The sequence below is a fragment of the Struthio camelus genome, chromosome 3, assembly GCF_040807025.1.
Source record: "Struthio camelus isolate bStrCam1 chromosome 3, bStrCam1.hap1, whole genome shotgun sequence".
Classification (NCBI taxonomy): domain Eukaryota; kingdom Metazoa; phylum Chordata; class Aves; order Struthioniformes; family Struthionidae; genus Struthio; species Struthio camelus.
This window is the reverse complement of record NC_090944.1, coordinates 10,816,455-10,840,652: the sequence shown is the minus strand read 5'-3', so window position 1 is coordinate 10,840,652 and position 24,198 is coordinate 10,816,455. Positions and strand designations below refer to the sequence as shown.

At 46.9% G+C, this 24,198-nt stretch overlaps 1 long non-coding RNA gene across 2 annotated transcripts in view; it reads right to left on the bottom strand.

Moving 5' to 3' along the window:
• Positions 1-24,198, bottom strand: part of LOC138066664 (uncharacterized) — a 44,548-nt gene that overhangs the window by 6,807 nt on the left and 13,543 nt on the right. For both annotated transcript variants that reach the window (XR_011139954.1, XR_011139955.1), the window contains exon 3: positions 5,635-5,689. This is a non-coding gene — a long non-coding RNA (uncharacterized lncRNA). The remainder of the gene's footprint in view (positions 1-5,634; positions 5,690-24,198) is intronic.

Genomic DNA, 24,198 nt, shown 5'->3' with positions numbered 1-24,198 from the left:
GCTCCTCCTCCTCTGCCTAGCTCAGACTGGTATGGTGGAACAGGAAAAAATATAGTGAATAGCCAGGGACGTGATCAAAGATCTGGGAGAGCTCTGTAGCAGAAACAACTACGCAGGCTATACAGGAGCTTCAGAGAGGGAGACAAGTGTTGCTAAGCTATGACACTCCTTGTGATAGGACCATGTTGATGTGGGGAATTCACCTAGCTGCAAGGTGAGGCTGGCCACAGTGAAGAAAGAACACCCTTTAGATGATTAGTAAATATACAGAAAGCAGCCATGAACCACCTCAAGAAATTCCCAAGACGCAAAACTGTCAGAAGCTGGGAAGAGTCATTATTTGCCTCTTATACCCTTCCTTCAATGTCTACTTTGGCTATTGCCAGAAACAGAAGTTCCAGGCTATCTGGAGTTCTGCTCTGGTCCAATCCCATTATTCTCATGTTCCCTTGCTATTTTTCAAGCAGAAAATGCACCTGTGCAGAGATTCTCACCAGTAGATTTGCAAACTCCCACTTTTACACCTGTTTAGGAGAGGTAACCCCATTTCTAAACTTCTTAGTAAGAAATGTAATGCTTGCTACCATGTAGTTTAGGTGGGAAGACACAGTATAGCACTGGTTTGTGGAGATGATCGGGAGATCAGGGATCAACAGTGAAACAGCTTCTGCAACAAAAAGCTGCTGCAGCTAGCCCTGCTTTCACTTGTCTGAGGATGGGCTAGATGACAATATCCAACAGCAGTGGTCATTTGGGGGTTTGCTGGCTGGTATTTTTCCGGGAAGGAAGTTGCTCTGAGTTAATGACAGGCATCACTGAACTATCCAGTGGCTGCAGTGATGGTTGTCGTCAGTAGAGGAGTCAAGGCCTGGAAGAGCCATAAGGACTGAGTGATCATTTCCCTTCCAGAGAGATGCCAGCAAGAGAGATGCACTGGGAACATGGAGGAGTTTATCCCTATTCCCTTCTACCTTCTCTGCTGTCTCTGTCCTACCTTTTACTTTGCAATGCAATGGACAGACTTGCTGCAGAAAGGCAGAAAAACTGCAAGAGGACCACAGGGACTGGGATCTGCTCAGCTCCTTAGTGCTGTCCAGGTTGGATGTGAAGGACAGTGTGGAAGGGGCACAGTATCCTGGTGCTTGTCCTTTCATGATCTTGTCCGTCTGACATCCTCTGAGTGTGACTGAGTTGGAAATTAGGGAAATCTAAATTTAAGTGTTTGCATAGAAGGGTGTACAGCCATGAGATTGATTCAGTTGCCTAAATGAAGATGTTTTGTGCCATCTGAGACAGCACCGAGTATTTGCGACATCTGTATGGGGCTGGCAGATTTGATATGAAACCTATGGGAGACCCTTTCCGTCTAGACACACCTGGAGGTCAGGTGGGGCATCTCAAATTTGCATCCATCTCCAATTTGCCTCCGAGATATCTGAGTCACTGGATATATTCAGATCCATCAATGATCTCTAGAGTTGAGCGTGATTCAGCTCACCCTAAAATAAAAACCTCCTGGCCAGTAAGCTGAATGACTCTCACAGTTCCATGCTCTGTGCTGAGTAGATCACCATTGACTCTATAAACACCAGAGCAACTGGAAACACACACATGGAGACATCAAAATATAAGTGCATTTGTCTCTGAATGAATCTCACACGGAGTGGCTAAACTTGGAGTGGGTGCCTCCGCAAGCTTTGCTCTCCAAAAGCAGCATACATGCAGGACAGACAGCCCCAAGCTGATCTCAGACCATTCATGGAGGGAATGGTATAATACAGTACCAATATTGTTCAGTCTGAAACACTCACTCATTGCCAGGGAATACACCTACAGTGTTTCTGTTTCTGCTTGGGTTCAGTTTCTTCTTGGACTGGAGGTGCTATAGTAGGTATTTCTTTGCTTCTCCACAAAGGATAAGGAAAAGAGGGAAGAAACAGGTAAATCACAAACTGTGCAGATGTATATAAAAAATGCTAGTATTTCTTCCCAGCTTGTGGTGAAGGAGACTCTAGGTAAGCACTGGAGACATATGTTGCTTGCCACTCTTCCTTCAGCATCTCTGCACTTCGTGCTTTATTCTGTTTTATTCACTTGTGTTTATAATGTGTAACATTATGAGGGCTTAACAGTAGCAGAGGTTAGGACTGAGTTGTTAGTTACACTATCTGCAGAAAGTGGTGTCCAGATCTCTGGGACCAGGTTGATAGGCAGGAGAAATTTGTGGTTTGGGAAACAAACAGAAATAGAAGCAGCTTGTGGTCTGTTTGTTCTTCATACATTGATTTAAACTACTGAGTTACTTCTTTTTTATGACCACTACTGGGTTTTCTCTCCTGTAAAATTAGGCTTCTGAAACAAGGGAGGGATTCCACTGGGGATGAACTATTCATAGTGCAGGAGTTTCCATGTGTGCTAGGTGTCCAGCTCCCATTACATTCAGTGCAGCCAACTATCCAATCCAGACAGCAGAGCTTAGAGAGCTAGTGAGCTGGCTGGCCAGTCACTGTCTGTTTTAGGATGTGACGAACCATTCTTCCAGACTCTACCAACTATGTCGACCAAAGCTACACCAGCTATAATGGAATCACAGACACCTGAATCTGTTCCCATCATGGTGCCATTTGAGGTGTCCTGGGACTTCCCCCCAAGGCTGCAGCTGCCTTTCTAGGAGAGTATCTAGAGGTCTTATATCACACCATGTCATATCATATGGCAGCTCCATATCTGTCTCAGATACTTCTGGAGGTCTGAAACAGTGCTAAGTATCTGTGCTTAGGCAGCTAAATTAAGCTCCAGGTTAGACTAAGGACCTCACTTTTAGACAGCCAGAATTTTTTTGTAGGAAAGGTACTTAAGCTTTGTAACAACGTGCATGTCTGTGGCCACAGCACTTCAGATCCTTGTACAGTCCAGACATTCACATATAGGTCTTGGCATATATGTGGGAATGGATGTAGTGGCATTGGTCAGTGCAGTACCGGTCCATTCAGATCTCTGTTATGGATGGGATGAAGAAGGGGTCTCAGACTTGTCCCTGAGAGGCTCTCCACCTCAGCTGTTCCTGCAAGACAACACCAAGTCTCCTGACCTAGAGGCCTGCTCCAAGGGGTTTTGTACTGACAGTCTCATTTTTCTGGACTATGAGCTTTGGCAGACAGATCAAGAGGAGACTGTTTCCTGAGGGAGAGACGCCTGTATAGGCCACATGAGATGTCATCAAAGAGCCAGTGAAAAATGGGAACGGAGTGGACGTCTCATTGTGAGATGGCCACTGGGTTGGAGTGACATAATATCCCACTAAGTAGCAAACAATGTATCCTTGGACAACAACGAAGTCACGCTCCTCCCTAATACCGTCCTCTCTGTCAAGAAATGTCTATAAATATCAGGATCTCCAGCCTTACGCTTAGCAGCAGATTCAAGCTCTTTCTGTAACGCTGAATCCCAGACCCGCTGGGATCCTGGTGGATATCCAGTCATGAGGATCATCTATGTTGTGTTCGCTGCTCTTCTAATGGTCTTAATGGTCACCCCAGGTAAGGTGTTAAATTATAAGGAGTAGAAATGAGAGATAGTAGTGAATTATGAAAGAATAAAGGTAAAAAAAAGACTTCTCCAGGACAGTGGGTGGGGGCGGTGAGTGTCATATAGACAGTTTGGTTGGTTGAGTGCACCGGACTTTAGGATTGGAGTTAGCTCCAGAATCCCACCGCCCTGAACTTAGACATCCACCATCTTGGGGCATCTGTGTGAGCTGGGTGCCTCTACTCCCATTACAGTCACTGGAGAGTGATCGCGCAATCAATACAGTCAGAACAATTCAGCTCATCTCAAACTAAATGCTTAGGCTATGACTACAGTAACAAATTGAGCAGTGCCAAGACTGAGGTCTGGGCTTGACGTTTGAACTAAGTCTTCCACAACATTTAATTGTCTGCACTTTCATTGGCTCACTTTTGCTCTTGGCCAAAAAGCACAGACCCAAACCGTTCCTGAAAGTTGTTCAAGAACTAACACTGACCAGGGCCCATTCCAATTATCAGCGTGGACGTGGACACCTTGTTTTAAGGAGAGAGAAAGTTTATTGTGTGGAGGTGGGCTTTCTGTTCCACAGACCATGATGAATTAACCACTACGGACATGGCTTTCTTTCTGTCACTGCAGGCAAAGGCCAGTCAAAAAAGAGCTGCAGTGGATATTGTTCCAGGACATGTGCTAAAGGACAGAAGGGGGTGCATACCGAAGGCTGTGGGAAGAGGTACTGCTGCATGTCACACAGGAAAAAGAAATAGACTTTCAATGCTGAAAGGAGGAGGGAAACAATGATGCTTGCAGTATTTTCTTCTTGTTTGATGGAAATGGAGTTTGCCGCTCTCATTAAAAAAGAGCAGGTCTCACCCTGAAGCTTCCTGTGTGGTTCATTGTCTTGCAACGAGTCATGTAGAGAGCATCAGGAAAGATCTGTAAGCCTTGTCAGATTAATCAATGTTTCTTATGATGCCATGGGCAAACACAGGTACTGCACTGTCTCATAGCAGCCTTATCACTGCAGGGGTCATGAGTGAGTTTCTTAGCGGTCTGTTGATATGACTATCGTCCAAAAGAAAGTGAAGTTATCCCTTTTTGTGGGGCATTTCCAGGAGTGCATCTTTGACTTTCCAAAAGACAGAACTAGTTTCAGGCATGGGCAATGGAGAGTGAAAAACCATCTCCTGAACATGGCATCTATGGGACTGTGTGAACGAGGAAGAGCAAAGGGTGAAGCTTCTTCTAACTTAGCATTTATATCCCGTGATGTTTCCTCCCATTCCTCCTCCGCTATTTATCTGTATCATTGCTTTGTAAAATGCTTTGTGCTATGCTTGCAGAGATACTTTGTAAGCACAGGCTCCGTGGGACTGAGTAGCTGGGAATTAAGCCTGAGGGGAGACACGCAATCTGTCCACATCTGAGGTAACAGATTGGACCTAGTCGGGGCTGGCGCAGCCTAAAAATTGTGCTGCAGCTTCTGAACCTGCAAACTGCCATTGGAAATTAAGTATTTTCCCCAAATGGACTTTAGTTTCTTCCCTCAGCAGTCTTGAGGCATTCGCGCCTGCTCTCCAAAACAGGGTATGTCTCTCAATGACATTGCACAATGGGCTGTTCTAATGAAATACAGAAATAACCCATGTGCCTCACGCTGAGTCATGGTTATGTGAAAAGATGGATCATACTCATTCAGTCATTGAAACTGGCCTCCTCCTTAGGGAGGGCTTATGTCTTGTCCTTTCAATCTCTCTCTCACCCGACATCCACATCATGCAGAGACCCCTGCAAGAAGGGTGACCGCACCGTCTCCAGGCCCAGAAGAACTTTAGCTGTGTCTGGTCCCATGTTGAGCCCTCACGAATTCCCTCAGGCATTTGACTGGAGTTCTGCAGCTTTGGCGGCCAGCCACCATCTCGGCAGAGCTCTGTCCTGTATCACTGCGTGCATCAGCTTGGAGAGGCATTAGCCTGGGATCAGATGCTGGCCTCCACTGGGCAGCTTCAGGCTCATCCAGCATGATGAACTCCCCTAACACTGCATATCCTTTGCGTCTCGTGCGAGGCAAGACCTTTTTCCGAGTAGACAACGTGGCGAACTTACCCTCCAATTGCTCACTCTCAGCCCAGTCTGCATCTTTAAGGAACACCAAATTCACCTGAAGGAGAAAAATCTAGTAAACATGTAAGCGATTCGTGACCCCCTGGAGACAGCTGCAGCCCTAATGGCAGCAAAAAGTCCACCCTCACGCAGTGCAGAGGCTTGAAAATATAAGGAATAGTCAAAGAAATATGTCCCAACCCCCAGTAACTGGCCTTTTGGAAAAATTTAGGGGCTTTCACAGTGGGTAAGGCACATCCAACCAAGGTGCTAAATAACAGTCCTGACTCACTTACCTTCTTAACACTCATTTAGATTCCACTACACAGAAGAAATCAAATGAGGAACATGCAGGGAATGTAATGGCTCCAGCTTGTCTCATTAAGGGGAGAGGCCAGCACATCCATAGCTGTTTCTGTGCATCTCAGGCATCCTTTTCAGCGTCTTTCAGCTTCACTCTCCTGTGTCAAACCAGCGGGATTTCCTTCCTGTCTCGCACATTCTCCCACATTCCAGCCTTACTGCTGTGGCTCCGTGCGTGATGAATCAGGCAGTCCTTGGCACGGCCTCTTAGCTTCCCCTTTTTGTCTTATGCTGTTATTCAAACTGGAATTTAAAATGCTCACATACGAAAGAAAACATTTCGCCTGACCTCACAGAAATTCTTTGTTGTTGTTGTTTTTTTCTTTTGAACAAACTGAAAAGGCAAAAAACGACATTTCTTTTTGGATCAAAGTCAATTTTCTTTGAATTCCTGGGGCTTGCCAGTGAACCAGAAATCCTCTGTGCGCCCCACTCTAGTTCTGAGAATACGGGAAGGCTGCTGCAGAAAGCAGAGCACAAGAACTAGATAAGAATAAAATACCCAGGGCTCCCCTTTACTCATCATTTTCTTAGAAGATAAAGTGTAAAACAACCCAAATAAGCATCATGTGCTGCTAACCAAAGCTCCCGTTCGTTGCTTCGATTTTCCCTATTTTTCTAGCAGTGCCTCCACAAGAGGCTTTTAGGTCCTGAAGACAGATTAATTCAGCCAGCCCTCACCAAAGAGGTATCTATTCCCTTACACAAGGTCTAAATTTAGGGCAGCATATTCCCACCCCATGTTCAGTTCAAAACAAAAACGAAGAGGTGGTTCTTCACATGCAGGTTGCTGAGCTGTGGAAATCCCTGCTGCAGGGTATTGTGGATGCTAAAAGCTCACCAGGGTTCAAGAGGAGACTGGCTGGGTTCCCTCGAGAGGAATTCACTGTGGCTCGGGATGTTCCCTTCTGCAGATGTTTTGGGCTAATTTTAACTTTCCCTCCCATTGGGCTCCTTGGCCGTGGACTCCAGTGTCCTCTCCTATAAGGCACGAGGGACTCATCATAAATACAGGGGGGATTGGGCTTCCCAGCCTTCCTATGAAGGGAGGGAAATTATGGTTTTACTTTATTTTAATGTAAAGCAAAGGAAAAGGATTTAAAAGCTGAAAATGAAAATGGATCATTGCAGTTTTATCTGAGCAAAACATTTCAGTTGGACCAATTTTTTTCCCCTTCTCTGCCTTTCCTCCACCAATCCCAATTTCACCTTGTAGGAGGTTCATTTAAAAAAATTCTTTCATTTCTCTGGAAAAATAAATGTTATAGCAGAAACTGCAGTCCCTGCGGAGCCCTGGCCTGGGGGTGGTGAACACCCTCTCTTCTCCAGGACACCAGCTGTGACAGTCCCCGATTCTACCAGGACAGGGAGCAGATCTTTCTCGTGGCTTCAGAATCCATTGCTGAGACAAAAGAGGAGCAAAGCTGGCAGTGCTGGCAGAGCAAGGAGCAATGGCAGTAATACTGCTAGCGCTCTCATCCTCATTTTTTCTCTGCCTGCATCCCTGGGGCTGTAGTGAGGACCTTCAGAGGGGTAGGCGCATCAATGCAGCCTGCTGGAAGTGGGACCTATGTCTGCTGCTGTGTTTGTGCATTGCCCAGCTTGCTGGTCCCTGCTTCTGACATGCTCTAACTACAAGAAATGTATTGAGATAATGATAACTTCATCTAATCCCATTGCCAGGAGTCAGCAGTGTTTGTTGCAGGTTTATCTTTGATGCAGGTATTAGTGAGGCAACGTTCTCACCTTCCTCCTTATCTGAGATGTGCCAGTTCAGTTTGCTTTTTGGCTCACAAAGCCAATTTCCAGCTTATTTGGTGTTAGTGCAAAATATATCATCAAGATTCCCCACATGTCCTGACCATTAGGCAGGCCAAGTGCTGCAGCTGACTACAGTCAGGACTTGTTTCTAGGGTTTTCATTATTATTATAGCTGTAGTTATTGCTTTTATTATTGTGGGAGCACTTAGAAATGGTTCCCATCTTTGGCCCTCATTGCACTCGTGCTGAACAGTCAGGGCACAAGTCACCAAGAAATGAAGGTTACAGTCTTCACCAGCCTACCCAAAGCAAGGGAACCAGGGGGAGACATCCAAGAATGTCACTCTGTAGCCTCATCAGCAAGCTCAGCAGAGAGCCGCTAACTTTACTTCCACAAGTTACGTTCACTTCCAAAAATTTAAGCCCACAGCCTGTTCGCAGGAGAAAACTCTTCCTGGTTACTCAGCAGAGACATCTCCTGTCTGGCAGGGAGGCTGCAAGAGCCAAGTGAGGATTACAGGGACGATTGCTGCTCACGCACCAGTGCCCAGGGAGACAAACAAGATCTAGGTACAAATGTGCTGAGGCTGTCCTGGCCCTGGGGAGGAACTACGCTGAAGAGAAAGGAGAACTGGTGGCTGCGTTTCTACTCATCAGTGAAACTGTGCCAAGGCGTGGGAGCTGCCTTGCCAAGACTGGCACAGCTTTGGCTTGAACCAAGCAATTCCAGGGCACTATTCAGGATCTAGAGTTGCCAGGGACTACAGCAGCTGAGATGCTGAACCTTGCTTTGGTAGGTGAAAGATTTTCATGGTATAGACAAGGTCAGGCAGTGCCAGCTGGCCTCAGGGCCAGAAAACAAAGCCTGGCACTGTTTAATTGCCTAGTAGGGATGTGTCCAATATGTCCAAGACCACAAGAGCAGAGTCAGAAATTACACTGCATGTCTTTCTTATTTATTTCAAACTGGTGAAGTATCCCCTGGGCAACACTGTCTCTCCAAAAAGCTTATTCAGAGAAATAGAGGCAGGGAAAATAGAAGTAGCCATCTTGTTTCATATTTGGGTCTGTCTACAGATTTCCATAGATTAAAAGTATAATGTGGAAAGAAGGGTGATCTGACAAAAGGGATGTTCAGTAAAGAAAGGATTTTATGTTTATATTCCCATCTTCCACTTCCAAAGACAAAGCCCCAAAAATAGAGAAGCACAGAACAGGGTCACTAAGGTGACCTTCTCCATATCCCAGAGAGCTCCTCAATGGACTCTGACGCAGATGAGAGCTCTGGGAAAGGAGATGGGGGCTTGAAGATGGGACACATTGGTCTGTTGCGGATGGGTGACCAACAGAGGTGCCAAAAAGGGGGTGCAGATGCACTGCGGAGGCCAAAGGGAAGTCATCCTCCTGCCCCCTCACTAGCATGGTGTGCTTTGCTGTGTGATGAAGGCATCGGGTGGTAGAGTTCCCCCTGCCATTTCATTGAGTCCTTCTGCAAGGAAAGACAATTTGGGAACACAGAAACCACGGAGAGCTGGGACTGCAACCCAATACACCCCAGTCTATTCCTTGCTCCCACGGCCTCTTCCCCTCTGGTTCCCAATCCAACCCCCTCCCTCCTGAAGGAGATGCTCCGAGCACCATGGACAGCCAGGAAAAACCTGCTGCAGCATCATAAGTTGCTGTGTTTCCCAGGATAAAGGACACTTGTTTCACACACAACCAAGAGGAAATCCCTCTTCCAGCAGGAGGAAGGCATGATCACCTTTCCCAGGCAGAGACCAGCACTAGTTCAATGCCTAGAGCACTGCTAGAGACAGGTTTTTTTTTTTTTTTACATCTCTCTGCAGGTTTTGGGCTCTGCCTCCCATGAGCATGATGGCTGCAGTGCCAGTAGCCAAGCTGAGATAAACATCTTGTGTTCAGAGTCCAGCCAGTTGGCAAGGTAGAAGATTTGGGGAAGGCTGCCATCTTTTGGATGACTGCAAAATAACGGAGCCTGCCTAGGAAATGCTTCATAGATGGGAGAGGTGTCCGCCCTTTTTCTTGGAGGAGGAGTTGCAGTTAGAGATGACTGATGTTATTTTATTCCTGCTCTGCGGTCGCCTCCCACAAACTGACCCAGACCTTTATCTAGGGTAAACTAGGATCAGATCTGGAAATGATCTGGCAGATTTTTTGTCTAGCCTTTGAACAACGCCTTTGAACAATGGCTGCATCTGCAAGGATCTCGTGACATACCTCCTGAGAGCAATATTCAAGCTGCCTTCCATCAGGCTGGCTTGGGTCCTGTGAGCAGCATCACAGAGGATGCAGGGAGCCCAGTACAGGTGTTAGTGATTTATGCCAAGCACTGAGTTATAGGGCTACCTTGCCAGTGAAGCCAATGCTGGCTGGCTGGATGTCAGCGTATGGACTCTCCATACAGTACATGAATGTTGTGGCCTGTGCTTGTTAACACAGAAAATATAAACTTACCATTATAAGCCCAGGGCCCAAACGACCACAGTTAGTGGTTACCTGCTCTGTCTGAGAAGCATTTAAAGGGTAGTTTCTATCCATTGATAGAGTAGGTGTAGTCCATGGCAGAGGCTTGGAGTTAGCTCTCCAAGGGGTGGCTGCCAGTTCCCTGTATAAGCAAGGGAAATCGTTGGATCCCTCTGGGCTGTGGGTACCCATCTGGGTGTGAGGATGTTGTAAGGACAGCTTCTTTCACACTGTAAGGAGCTCAGCTGTGGTGGCAGGAGGTAGCATCATCTAGATGTAGAGACAAGAGCGGAGTCCCTCAGCTCTGGGACTCATCTCCCTGTAGCAGTGGAAAAGCTCAAAATTATTGGATTTCTATAAGCAGGAGAAGCATATGATATGTTGGAGATGTGCCCCAGGGGTTGGCTATGGGGAAGGCTATTTATCTTGTACACCTGGCCTTACCAGCTACCTCTAGACTAGCAAATAAAATGGGCCAAGCCCTATTCTCGAGCCCAGACAGCAAATGGCACAACACAGATCGCCTCTACATGGCTAAACTCCTGGTCAGTACTAACTCTCAAACTCTCCTTGGACTTGTCTGGATCAGGGCTAGTTGGCCCAGGCCATAAGCATGCCAGGAAGCATGCTGGCAGTGTATCAGGGTGGAGAGTATGTCTCTGGCATCTGGGTCCCTAATGGCCTAAGAAGTTAGCACTGACAAAAGGGGAAATGCTGCCCCCCTCAAAGCCTGATTGGGCCAGCCTGAGATTGGGCCAGGCTGCATGGGCGCATCTGCCTCAGGAATATTGAATGCGTCTCCCTTCTTCTTCATCAGAAAACAAGCCTCATGCATCCTATTTTCTTGGCTCCTCTAAGTTGCTAGCCATCCCAACATACACACCTCCTCTTACAATCAAAACCTTAGTGAGGAGAGGGTGGAAGAAGGGCTCAGCTTGATACATGGCACAGTTTGTGCATACAGAAGTGTACAAACTTGGTACGCTGGTTTTGGGGTCCTCTCTCCCCATCACTGAAGCCATTAGGTGATTTCAAGGACTCCTTTTGCTCTTCCACAAAACCCTTTTTGGGATTTGCAGTTGCTATACCCACTCTCCTGCCCCCTGGTCTGTAAACTCCGATATTGGTCACCTAGGTCTTACACCCCTCTGAAAACCTGTGCTGACAACCTGTGCATCCCCTGGTCCCTGCCACTGCTCTCTCACAGCAAACAGCTTTACAAAGACCCAGCTGCTCCATGGTCTTAAATGTGTCGGAGCACCTGCTTGTCCGGTGGCCCACTTTCCTACAGATTAAACATTTGTCTAATAGCCATAAGCAGCTTAAATACATTGTGGGCAAAGCCCCTTTGCAAGTACTCTGAGAACAAATGGTTCCCTGCTGGGACCACTGCTGTACTCTCAGGCAAAGCATTTCTTACTGATGTGTGGTCTGTTTTCTCTCCCTTTTATGCATCCAGCCTGATCATCTCCTTTGCATGGGCATGAAGGAGTGAAGAATTTGCCCCACCTTAGACAGGGGGAGATGGCCTGATTCACCACTCTTGCTCACATGGCTGAAGAGACTTTGCAGGCCTGCACTCCTTTCCTGCCCTGCCTCTACCCTCCAGGATATCCCACTGTAAGCATCTTCTCCACTCCCATATTGTCTTCATTTAGCAAGCCAACACCACAGTGTTTAGGATCTGTCAGTGCGTGAGTGTACAGCACTTTTTGCTCAACCTATTGGTCCAGGTAACATCTGACAAAACCCAAATCAAATCAGGGTCAAAATATCCATTGCTTCCAGTATTCTCCACCCTGACAAGGTTGGCAGCTCTCCAGCTCATAGCTTGACCTCTCCTGCCACCTCTGATGACGTAGAGACCTTTAACCTACTCCCCCCAAAACATCAACTGCAAATAAAGCGAGAGCTCCCCAGAGCCAAATCCTTAAAGCAGCCTGTTTGATAGTACATGGCATGGGAGGATGATCAAGCTGCCAGATGCTGGGAATGTCTGGCCTAGTCAGTAATAGCTGGGAGTTTGTTCTAAGGGAACTGAAACCTGTTGCCCAAATTTTGCCTCCAGAACGTGTCAAGATTTAGATCACAGTCCCTCTGGTGCATCTCCGCTTTGTAACAACATCGACACCAGGAGAACTTCATCCTGCCCCTGGTTAGATTATTTCTGCAGCAAAAGCAAATGCTGCCTCTAAAATCTGAACAGTATTACATCCTACCATGTTCACGAGGGACTTCAACCACCCCGACATCTGCTGGAAAGAGAGCACGGCTAGGCACAAACAGTCCAGGAAGTTCCTGCAGGGCATTGATGATAACTTTTTGACACAGGTGGGGGAGAAGCCAACAAGGAGAGCTGTGCTGCTGGACCTTGTACTAACAAACAAAGAAGGTCTAGTTGGAGATGTGAAGGCTGGGGGCATCCTTGGCTGCAGTGAGCATGAGATGGTGGAGTTCAGGATCCTACGAGGAGGGAGCAGGGCAATGAGTAGGATTGCAACGCTGGACTTCAGGAGAGCTAACTTTGGCCTCTTCAGGGACCTACTTAGGGGAATCTCATGGGGTAGGGCCCTGGAAGGAAGGGGGGTCCAAGAGAGCTGGTTAATATTCAAGCATCACCTCCTCCAGGCTCAAGATCGGTGCATCCCCCTGAGTAAGAAATCCAGCAAAGTGGGAAGAAGGCCTGCATGGATGAGCAAGGAGCTCATGACAAAACCCCAACAGAAGAAGGAAGTCTACAGAATGTGGAAAAGGGGACAGGCCACTTGGGAGGAATACAGGGACGTTGTCAGAGCGTGCAGGGATGCGACAAGGAAGGCTAAGGCCCAGTTGGAATGAAATCTGGCAAGGGATGTCAAGGACAGCAAGAAGGGCTTCTTCAAATACATCAATAGCAAAAGGAAGACTAGGAAAAACGTGGGCCCGCTGCTGAATGGGGCGGGTGCCCTGGTAACGAAGGATATAGAGAAGGCAGAGTTGTCGAATGCCTTCTTTGCTTCAGTCTTCACTGCTAAGGCCAGTCCTGAGGAATTCCAGACCTTGGAGACAAGAGAGGAAGGCTGGAGAAAGGAAGACTCTCCCTTGGTTGAGGAAGATCAGGTTAGAGACCATTTAGGCAAACCTGACACCCACAAATCCATGGGCCCTGATGGGATGCACCCATGAGCGCTGAGGGAGCTGGCAGATGTCATCGCTAGGCCACTCTCCATCATCTTTAAAGGCCATGGCAATCAGGAGAGGTGCCTGAGGACTGGAAGAAAGCCAGTGCCACCCCAGTCTTCCAAAAGGGCAAGAAGGAGGAGCCAGGAAACTACAGGCCTGTCAGCCTCCCCTCCATCCCTGGAAAGGTGATGGAACAGCTCCTCCTGGAGGTCCTCACTAAGCATTATCTGGAGGACAAGAAGGTGATCGGGAGTAGTCAGCATGGATTCACCAAAGGGAAATCATGCTTGACCAACCTGATAGCCTTCGAGGATGGAATGACTGGCTGGGTAGATGAGGGCAGAGCAGTGGATGTTGTCTCCTTGGACTTCAGCAAGGCTTTGGACACTGTCTCCCATCACATCCTCATAGGTAAACTCAGGAAGTGTGGGTTGGATGAGTGGACAGTGAGGTGGCTTGAGAACTAGCTGGATGGCCGAGCTCCGAGGGTTGTGGTCAGTGGCGCAGAATCTAGTTGGAGGCCTGTAGCTAGCAGGGTCCCCCAGGGATCAATCCTGGGTCCAGTCTTGTTCAATATATTCATCAGTGACCTGGATGAAGGCACAGAGTGCACCTTCAGCAAGTTTGCTGATGATATAGAACTGGGAGGAGGGGCTGCTACACCAGGGGGATGTTCAGCCGTTCCGAGGGACCTGGACAGGCTGGAGAGCTGGGCGGAGAGGAACCTCCCCAAGTTCAACAAAGGCAAGTGCAGGGTCCTGCACCCATGCACCAGGCTGGGGGTTGACCTGCTGGAAAGCAGCTCTGCAGAGAAGGACCTGGGAGTCCTGGTGGACAACAAGCTGACCATGAGCCAGCAATGTGCCCTTACGGCCAGGAGGGCCAACGGGATCCTGGGGTGCATCAGGGAGGTGATCCTGCCCCTCTCCTCAGCCCTGGGGAGGCCACACCTGGAGTACTGTGTCCAATTCTGGGCTCCCCACTACAAGAGAGACATGGCGCTCCTGGAGAGAGTCCAGCGGAGGGCTACAAAGATGATGAGGGGACTGGAGCATCTCTCCTATGAAGAAAGGCTGCGAGAGCTGGGCCTGTTCAGCCTGGAGAAGAGAAGATTGAGGGGGGATGTGATCAACATATACAAATATCTAAAGGGAGGGCATCGAGAGGATGGGGCCAGGCTCTTCTCCATGGTGCCCAGTGACAGGGCAAGAGGCAACAGGCAGAAATTGAAACACAGGAAGTTCCATCTGAACATGAGGGCAAACTTCTTTCCTGTGAGGGTGAGTGAGCCCTGGAGCAGGCTGCCCAGAGAGGTTGTGGAGTTTCCTTCCCTGGAGATATTCAAAACCCGTCTGGATGTGATCCTGGGAAACATGCTCTAGAGGACCCTGCTTGAGCAGGGGGGTTGGACTAGATGATCTCCAGAGGTCCTTTCCAACCTTGGTCATTCTGTGTTCTGTGATTCTGTGAATGTCCAGCAAGTAAACAGTAGAGAAGACTGAAAAGACTGAAAGCATTAGAAGCAAGATAAGGAATTCCAGCAACACTCCATGCCCTAAAATCAGGAGGATTCATTCAGGACTTATGCATTGTTCTCCTCTGATAGCATATCATGTGATGTCAAGCTATGGCTCCAAAGCCATGACTCCTTAAGGATAAGAGAAGGAAGGAGTATGTGGGGGAGGTGGCTGGAATGGAGGAATGGGGAAGGGCTTAGTGCTGCTGGGTTTTAGAGTATCATGGGGGTTGGTGGCAGAGATGCCCTTTGGGAGAGTGTGGTCTGGTAGGAAGGAAGGAATCCTGGGCTGCACAGGAAGGTAAAAAAGACTGTTTTGAAAAGACGATGCTATTGCTAGGAAATGTGTTCTGTATATCATTTTGTGCATAGTGTACCCTCTTTTGTGGGGAGCGCCAAGGGGGCGTGCTCTCTGTGGTCATTAGTGGTGAAGCCTAGTCCTTTAGCTTATGCCACCCACAGTGTTGGAAGGGCAGGGCGAGACCAAATGGGCTTTTAGGAATAGATGGAGTAGCATAAGGGGGACTTGGAAGAGGAAAGGGAAGCAGTAGGGCCAGCAAGGCCAGGAAAGGACGTGGGGTGGAGGGGTTCTTGGGGCAGAACATTGCTTGGCAGGAAATACAAAAGAAAGAGTAAGAAAAGGGCAGAAGGCAATAGTATTTGACAGTGAAATGCAGAGGAAAGATTGCTGAAGAACTGAAGCTAAGCTGGGCCTAAAGCTTAAGAGCTTGGCCCTGATGCAAGAAGAAAGAGTGAGTCAGCAAGGGGGTTTGAAGAAGGCAAGGAAAAAGTGGCCCTTTTGTAGTAAGATGGATTAGAAGTGAAAAATGAAACCAGAGGACAGGAAGAGGGTGGCTGCCGTAGAAGATCCACTTATGCACTGAAGCATGAGATTTGATTACCTTTATTACAGGATCTTCTCGTGCAGAGCTACAAAAGTTCATGGTCATGTAATTATCCAGTCACAGTAGTTGACTCAGTGACCTCCTTTGGCAGTGAAGTCCATAAGTTGACTATTCTTGGTACAGTGGTGGGACCTTCGATTGACTGCACCTCCGCTGAACTTTGCTATCCCCCAGTGGCATCCAGGACCTATATTACACATGGCAGAGTAAAAAGGAAAGAGGATGTAGGCCTGTTCCCTTTATTTCACTTGAATGTCCTCAAACTCTTCTCTTGTATTCACAAAATACTCCTGCTTTTCAGGACCATTTTCTTTCCTCAAATGCATGTATACTTGTGCTGCTCTTCAGGCTTTTCCAGCACCCTAGGGCAAAGGTGAATGTCACCTATGAAATGTCCACGATATCTTTGGCTTCCTTGTGTAAAGATCCCAGGTATTTCTGGGGAAAGAGCATGGCCATTATGCAAATGCAAGAAGGGAGGTATTTTCTAGGGTAGACGCCACTTGAAACCCAGGAGAAGATGACGAATGCACACAGTTGAACTTACATTTATAGACAAGAAATTCAGTGATTCAGAATATAATTTTGACCAGAAATCACATTTCACTATGAAAATATTGCAGGTATCAGAAGCAACAGGAGGAACGGTATTCAGGGAGAAGTAAAAAAGTAAGTTTTCAGCAAAAGAATGCTACAGAAAACATTTAGCATCTCTTCTAGCACATGCTGCAGCAGCCTTGAGTGCAAAGATCCGTAAAAGTGACTACAGCAAGGGTCTCAAGTGTGGATTGCTCAAGTGAAAGGAAGCTAGAATGAAATGCCAGCCAGCCCCGTCGGTCGCTCATTCAGCACTGCTTAGAAATGCCTGATGCTTTCTGACTGGATAGCCAGGGCTGGAGAAATTGCTCAGTTGCAGCATTCTCATTTCTAGTGCAAAAAGGAAGCTTATTTTCTTTGCATGAGTTACAATTTTGATTCACGTTTTACGAGCTGACACTGCTAGCAAAAGCCCTTGCTATATGGCCCTTCTGGATAGCTCCTGTCCTGGTCATAACCGCTGCAGGGCCACTGTCCACCTCTACTGTACGTGAGGCTAAACTCCCTGGGGCTACATCTATACAAGTGAATTAAGACAGAATATGTGAACCCAGTCACTAGTACTGCTAAACTGCCAGCACGGTTCCTTGCACAGTTTCAGCCCAGGTCGTCTAGTACTGACCCAAACAATCCTGGGAAGATCAGGAGTCGGCCTAGACCAGGGTCCTTCCCCACAGAGCACCTGGAGGGGCTGCCTTGCATTGAAGAGTGGGAGAGTTTAATAATATGCATGTGGCCAGAGTGTAGCAGGTGGCCTGAAGACTACAGAGCAGGTCTGACCCTGTTTTTTTTGTTTACTAGCGTACATACAGCCTGGCTGTCCAGTCTGTCTTGGCTTTCGTGCCTGCACAGTACCATTTTTAAATTATACATCTCTAAAGAAAGTTCAGGCTCATCAGGTTCCTGAGGTGCCCCTCAGTGCTGTCTGGACGACCCTATAGCCAGGGTTGATAACCCACTGGAGCCAAGTCCTAACCCACCTGTTAGTTCGGCATAACCTGCCCCCCTGTTTCACCCTTTGTTTCTCTTTCAAATCTCTGTCACACAAGCACATCCTAAACTGACCACAGTGGCACTGAGAGCCTGTCAAGAGAGGGAACCCCTTTCCTCCCACCACAAGGAGTCTGGCAAGGTGCTCTCACTCTACATATGTGGCTATGACTGGGGTCATTCCTTACCTCAGCCTTTCTGGAGGGGTCTGTATGGGCTAGCACAGCCACAGCATTCACATGCTCCGTCCCTTCCTCCACATTCAGTTCAAGGACACGTAGGCAGCTAGGCAGCCAAGTGACTGAGATCCACCTAACAATGAGCTGCATTAGAGCACAGGGCACGGGCCAAACATGGCACAGCCTTGACGCCACCTTACAGATACTTGGGCAACTGCCTTACATGAGCCTGCTTGGGCTTGCCCCTGTTCCCGGTTGGGTCACTTCTAAACACACAGCCATGGCTAGGGGCAAGAACAAACCAGGGACAATAGGACCAAACAGAGGTTTGTCTTGTCCAGGGGGAGCAGAGAGGAAAGCTGATAGCCCTAAGGTCTGGCCCTTCCTCCCTGTTCATCCCCTTTTGCTATGAGATATTGGAGCGGCACAGGCTGTTATCTCCCAAACTAGCAGTACAAGGAAGCTAAAGATATCGTGGACATTTCATAGGTGACATTCACCTTTGCCCTAGGGTGCTGGAAAAGCCTGAAGAGCAGCACAAGTATACATGCATTTGAGGAAAGAAAATGGTCCTGAAAAGCAGGAGTATTTTGTGAATACAAGAGAAGAGTTTGAGGACATTCAAGTGAAATAAAGGGAACAGGCCTACATCCTCTTTCCTTTTTACTCTGCCATGTGTAATATAGGTCCTGGATGCCACTGGGGGATAGCAAAGTTCAGCGGAGGTGCAGTCAATCGAAGGTCCCACCACTGTACCAAGAATAGTCAACTTATGGACTTCACTGCCAAAGGAGGTCACTGAGTCAACTACTGTGACTGGATAATTACATGACCATGAACTTTTGTAGCTCTGCACGAGAAGATCCTGTAATAAAGGTAATCAAATCTCATGCTTCAGTGCATAAGTGGATCTTCTACGGCAGCCAGGAAAGTGGTTTTTCACCCACATACCCAGAACTGTGCAGTTATTTAGGTGCGCTATGGAGGTAATCTCTGAAGCCTCAGGTTTTGGCCATCGCTAGAGGCAGGAAGCAGGATTTGATGAGCCGGTGATCTAACTGGGTATGGCAATTCCTATGCAAGAACTGAGGAGATCACGAAAGGGGAAGTGTGCAATTAATGTGCTACAGTGAGCCATTTTGCTGCCACGTTTGGAAATGTATGCGGTTCAGGAAATAGCCTGAATGGCAAGCCATAGTCAGAAACACTGAGAAAAGACCAGAGGGCACTTATGCAATGAAGTCTGAAATATTCCTGGAGATTGCAGGTGGCACTTTGCCCAATTCAAGCACAAGGACCGATGGCCAGACGAAGAAGTCCTCGGTCTTCAGTGATGTTATGCTAAAACTCCCTCCTATGACAAGCAATTGGCATTCACGTTACTGAAAAACCTATTCGTGGTGCTATCACTACCACGATCCAGAGGAGGAACATAACACGCTGGTGGAGGTCAAAGACTCTGTGGCCTGTGTGTATTTATGGGGTCATTCCGTGAAACCTTGAAAATCAGAATTAGTGAAGGCCTGTCCCAACTAAAATTTCCACCACATGCAAGAGGCAAGGAAAAGAGGGATGTGACAAGAAGATAACTCTTTGACATTGTAACATAAACAAGGGATGTTTGGAGGTAAAGAGATGGTATAGACAAGCAGCATTTTGGAGGAAATAGCATTATCCAGTGGCGTGAACACCGGTCAGAGAGAAATAAAGTGGAGCCTGCTGTGGCTGGTACAGGGGACACTGAATTAGAGTGCTCCAAACTTAAATGAGTAATTGCAGCTTGAATTACAAGGCCAAAGTTCTGTACCAGGAGGCTATAAAAACTTGTAACTTTTCTGTGGGTCAACATGGAGTGGAGCAGAAATAGATGTCTCCCACCAAGCAGAGAGCTGTGAAATATTCTATTGAAAACTAGCGCTAGGAAACTGTTCCCATCTGATACACAGTAATTTTACATAGTAGTGAAGGTTTTCACACATAGCTATAACGAGTGATTCTGAAAGGCAAATAGCTGAAAGAGCAGTTGCACCTGAAAATGGAAGTATCACCTCCGGTCATGATTGCAGCTCTCTGACGTAGCAGGCCCAGACAAGCCAGGCACAGGATTTCCCACTGGGGTATGAGCTGCCAGACTGTTACGCTGCCTTCACACTGTCAAGCGTACTCCTATTCGCAAAGCGCCAAGCATTAGGTTAAAGTACACATAGCTTTAAAAAGACAAGCTTTGCTGCGGTGCTGGTAGTCAGCTGTGATACCCACCAATCATTCCTGTTCGTAGAGCCCATAGATCCTGTTCAGTTCAGCATCCTTCAGCAGCACAATTTTTTTGACACATTCAAACCCTTCAACTCAAATTCCTTTGAAGAAAAAGCCATGGGCCCTGGAAAACGGGCAAGAAGCCATGGATTATTTAATATTACTTCCTGAGTGCTGGACAACTGAACTTTAGATCCAGCCTGTCGTGGTGTGAGGAAAGGGAAGACCTTGAAATCATCAGGCCTTAAGACTTTCACACCGATATTTCCTTACTTTTGACTGAAGCAGCTGCACGTACCTACGCCAAGGTCTTTGTTTATTTAAAATCCAGCCACAGCAGAGCTCTGCACACTTCATGCTCTTCAGTAGATCTGTCCTCAGTGGACAGCAGGAGTGGGCTGGGTCAAAGAGCACTCATCCCAGCAGTGATTCCCCAGGGGGAGTGTGTGGCAGAGGTTTCACACTCATCGACTGAGATCCAAACACTGATTCATTCATGTGGTTTGGATGGGAAGGTCAGGGGTGAATACAACCCCCATCCGGAAAAATCGAAACGGTGGGTACACTGAGGTCAGTGCTCAACCCGGCTAGATGAACAACAGGGATGGAAAATACGTGCGTCACAAGGCTGAAAACACTCAGACCTCTCGTAAAACCGAAGTGTACATGTGGCTTTGAATTGTCAGCGAGGCCCAAGTACCAAATCACCCTTCACCATAACCTCTATTTATCAGTTCACTGTGTGCTTTTAAGATAGACTTGAAGGCTTAGAAAGAACCTGCAAAGTCCTTCCATCCACATTTGCTTCTGCAGAGACATCGGTTTGTCAGCTTGCATCTGCAACAATCTGGAGGTTGTCTTCCACACTGCATTTCTTCTCTGCACCTAGGTGGCTATCCTTTGCAATGGAAAAGGCAATAACCTGATTCAGCAAACCAGGACACCCCAAATTCATCTGAAGCCTGTCTGTGCTCCTCAAAATAAGTGGCACTGAAATATGGAAAGCTTTCAGTGGAAAGTTACTGCTTAAATAGTCTGTCATACATTACACGTATGTCTCAGGCTTACGCTTAAACAGGGATATGGATTTAAACACTTTGTTTAATCGAGACCTAACAAAAGACCTGTTGTTGAAGCATATATGAACGTACGTGATTGTACTTGCATTCTCTGTGAGAAATGTATGGCAAGGAACAGTCCCTGCCTGTGTGCCAGTCCTGGGTGCGTCATGACACCATGATTTTGCTTTCTTGTAGCCTGCTGGCCCAGCCCAGCTGCCATCCTACACCGAAACCTGCTGGCAGCCATGGGACACAGCACACTGCACAGAAAGGAACCTGCCTGTAGAAGTGGCACCAGCAGCTTCTCCCTGGAATGTTAATTAATTAATAGTTAGCACAACGGCCATGCTGCATCTTTGCAGCACCTGGTGAAACAGTAAGCAGTTACTTGAAAGTGCGATGAATGCCATTCATCAAAAAAGAGAAGTTTCTCTAATGTAGAAATTTCCTGGTGGGATTTTCTAATGTGCCTCATCCAGGATCAGAAGCATTCCTCTTAGCATTCAAATATATGAATTAAACCTTATTTTATGTCTCAGAGGAACAGGAATTGTTACCTCTTTCTTCCAGATGAAATACTAGAGGAACTAACTAGTCATGGCTGCATGATCTCTGTTAGAGCTAGAAGGACAGCTCAGGATTTTGTGGGTCAAGGTAGGCTTCATTCAACAGGCCCAGGTTTGCGATCTTTACCTGGACAGTTGCCCCATTAGATTCAGTGCAAGTACAGTGGTCTGTAAGATTCAGATCAAGAGTTATTGTTTGCTGCTGTTTCAGCTTCTTTTTTCTTTTCATTCTGCCCTAAAAATGCCAAAGCTTATTATTCTCTCCGAGATTTAACCCGAGCATTTGTGCTGTAGAATCCCCTGTGCCCCTTTATATCAGCCTAACTAGCATATAACTGTGTTCCTCAGTTCCTTTGAGGATTCCTTGCTATCTTCCTGTTTTCCTTGACCCTCTCAGGTTTCTCTGTACACTGCACTGACTAGCGCTTGAGGAGAGCTGGAGGTAGCTGGAGGTAGTAGTATTCTTTACTACTGGCTAGGCTTTCCCTGAGAGATATAGCAAGGAAGGTTCACACCTCCCGAAGACCAAGCATATTGTCCACGGCTCTTAGGCTCCGGCAACTCAAGAAGCAAGACTCAAAGTGTTGCCTAATCAAAGCATTCAGAGCTGGTAGGGGACAGCCCTGCTGTCTCTGAACATGGCTTTACTCTCTGCCATGCAGTATGTCGTAGGATTCCTGCTCTCGTTGCACTGTTTGGATTCCCTTCACTTAACTTCAGCCATCTAGAAGTCTGATTTCTAGTACAGTGCTCTATGTTCCCTCCGCAACCGGCAGAAAGAAGACAGGCATCTCCAGAGCATGGTTCATCCTGTCCCAAAGTGTATGTCTAAAACAGAGAGAGGATCGCCTTCTAGATGTGCTAATCTCCTCTCCGTGGCCTACAGAGAGATTGTAAAGGACTAACTTGGAGAAGACATCTCATTTTTAGATGGCTGAAACAAGACATCGCATTTTTAAATGGCTGAAACACAGTGAGGCAAATCTCCATGGCTGGTTTGGTATTTTACAAACTTTATGGGGAAGAGCAATTTATAGAAGAGCCTTTATGTTTTTTCCATTGCTTTATCAAGCAATCTTCAAGTTTATTTATCTGTTCCTTCCAGTCTTTTTAAATGCCACTGAAGTTGCTGTCATTGTAAATCAGGGTCATCAGAATCGCCTTTCTACACAGAACTTCTGACTGAGAAGAAAAGACATCACCGTGAAGCAAGGACCAACATATATAGTAAATTATAGACTGCAGTCATTAGCACAAGGTCTGCTCCAACCTCATCTTACTGCAGGCCGAAGTGATGGACATGCACATGCATCCTTCTGGGGAGCTGCTTGCCCCAAGAACATTAAAACAGTTGGACTGATTCACACTAAGGTTTTGCCTACTATTTTCTCTCCAGTCTTGTCTGTTAGCAGACGCCTATAAGAAAAGGAAGAACAGGGCAAGCCCATATGAAACTTACCCTGCTCTTTTCCCATCTTTTCACCATTTTCACCTTAGAGGATTTCTTGAAAATTTTGCTATTTGCCTGCCTTTTGCTAGATCTCACTTTGGAAGAAATAGTGAACAGTTGGTCCATATTCACAGTCCTGAAGTCATCCAGGACTTTGCAGAGTGCTACATCTCTCTGCTGCACAGTGCTGCACAGGGTCAGTCCAGGCAAATGATGGGTGTCCCACTGGAGCAGTTTGTCACCATCTAACCTTGGCAGCTGGGTGTCCCATATGTTCTCATTCGCCAGCAGTTTTGCATGCTGTGACTTGTTTCCGAGCACTGGCATGACCAGTGCTCAACTGACGATCCACAGTGATGACTGTGATCAGCCACTGAGGAATGGAGCTTTTCTCCAAAAGAAAAGTCCATCGGCCCCTAAGTGAATCTACAGATTATGTTCTTTCTCGAGTCCTGAGTAAGCCCAAACCGGAAAGTAAGACTCAGGGATGGAGATATATAAAAGAACTTGAAGCAATGAATGAGGCAAGAGAAAAGGGAATGAAGGCAGTTTTATGTCTGTTTTCAGCCAGTTTTCTTAAGGCAACAAGGCTTTGGAGTACGCATCTCTGTTTTTCTCTGTCTTTATCATTTCTGCCCCCTCCAATAACTGTTTCATCCCTTGGCCAGCTTCTACTAGATCCTAGAAGCTTCATGACAAGTGAACGTCAAGGAGAGGTGAGACATCCTATTAATGTCTGCCCTCACTAAAGGCTACAAATGACAGGCACAGATCTGAAGGAACCTGCTGGTTCCACCGTGGGGCTATGACGCTGTACGGTCAGCTCTGTGCTATGAGCATGCCTTCTGCGTTGTCCTTCTACCATAGCACTCATATGTTCCTTAAACCTGTGTTTTCTAATGGAAGGGTAATCACGGGGAAAAAGACTCTCCTGCAGTTGTAAAAGAGTCTGTCTTTTCCTTGTACGCAACTATTTCGCAATTCTGGACACTACTCCTTGTTCAAAGATGGTTAGTTTCATTTTATTTGTTTGGGGTTTTTTTGCATTCAACAGTTTTGTTCGATTTAAAAAAAAAATAGCATCCATACATATACATATGGATATATATATGTATATATGCATGAATGTATATACTATCATCATGTAGTCCTGTTCTCTAGTTCGATATAACTAACTTTATAACTAACTTTCCCAAAGCATTTACCACATGTTACTTAATCCCCAATCAGGGGAAAGGACATTAGAATAGGCTGAAGGAAGAACACATTCATACCTG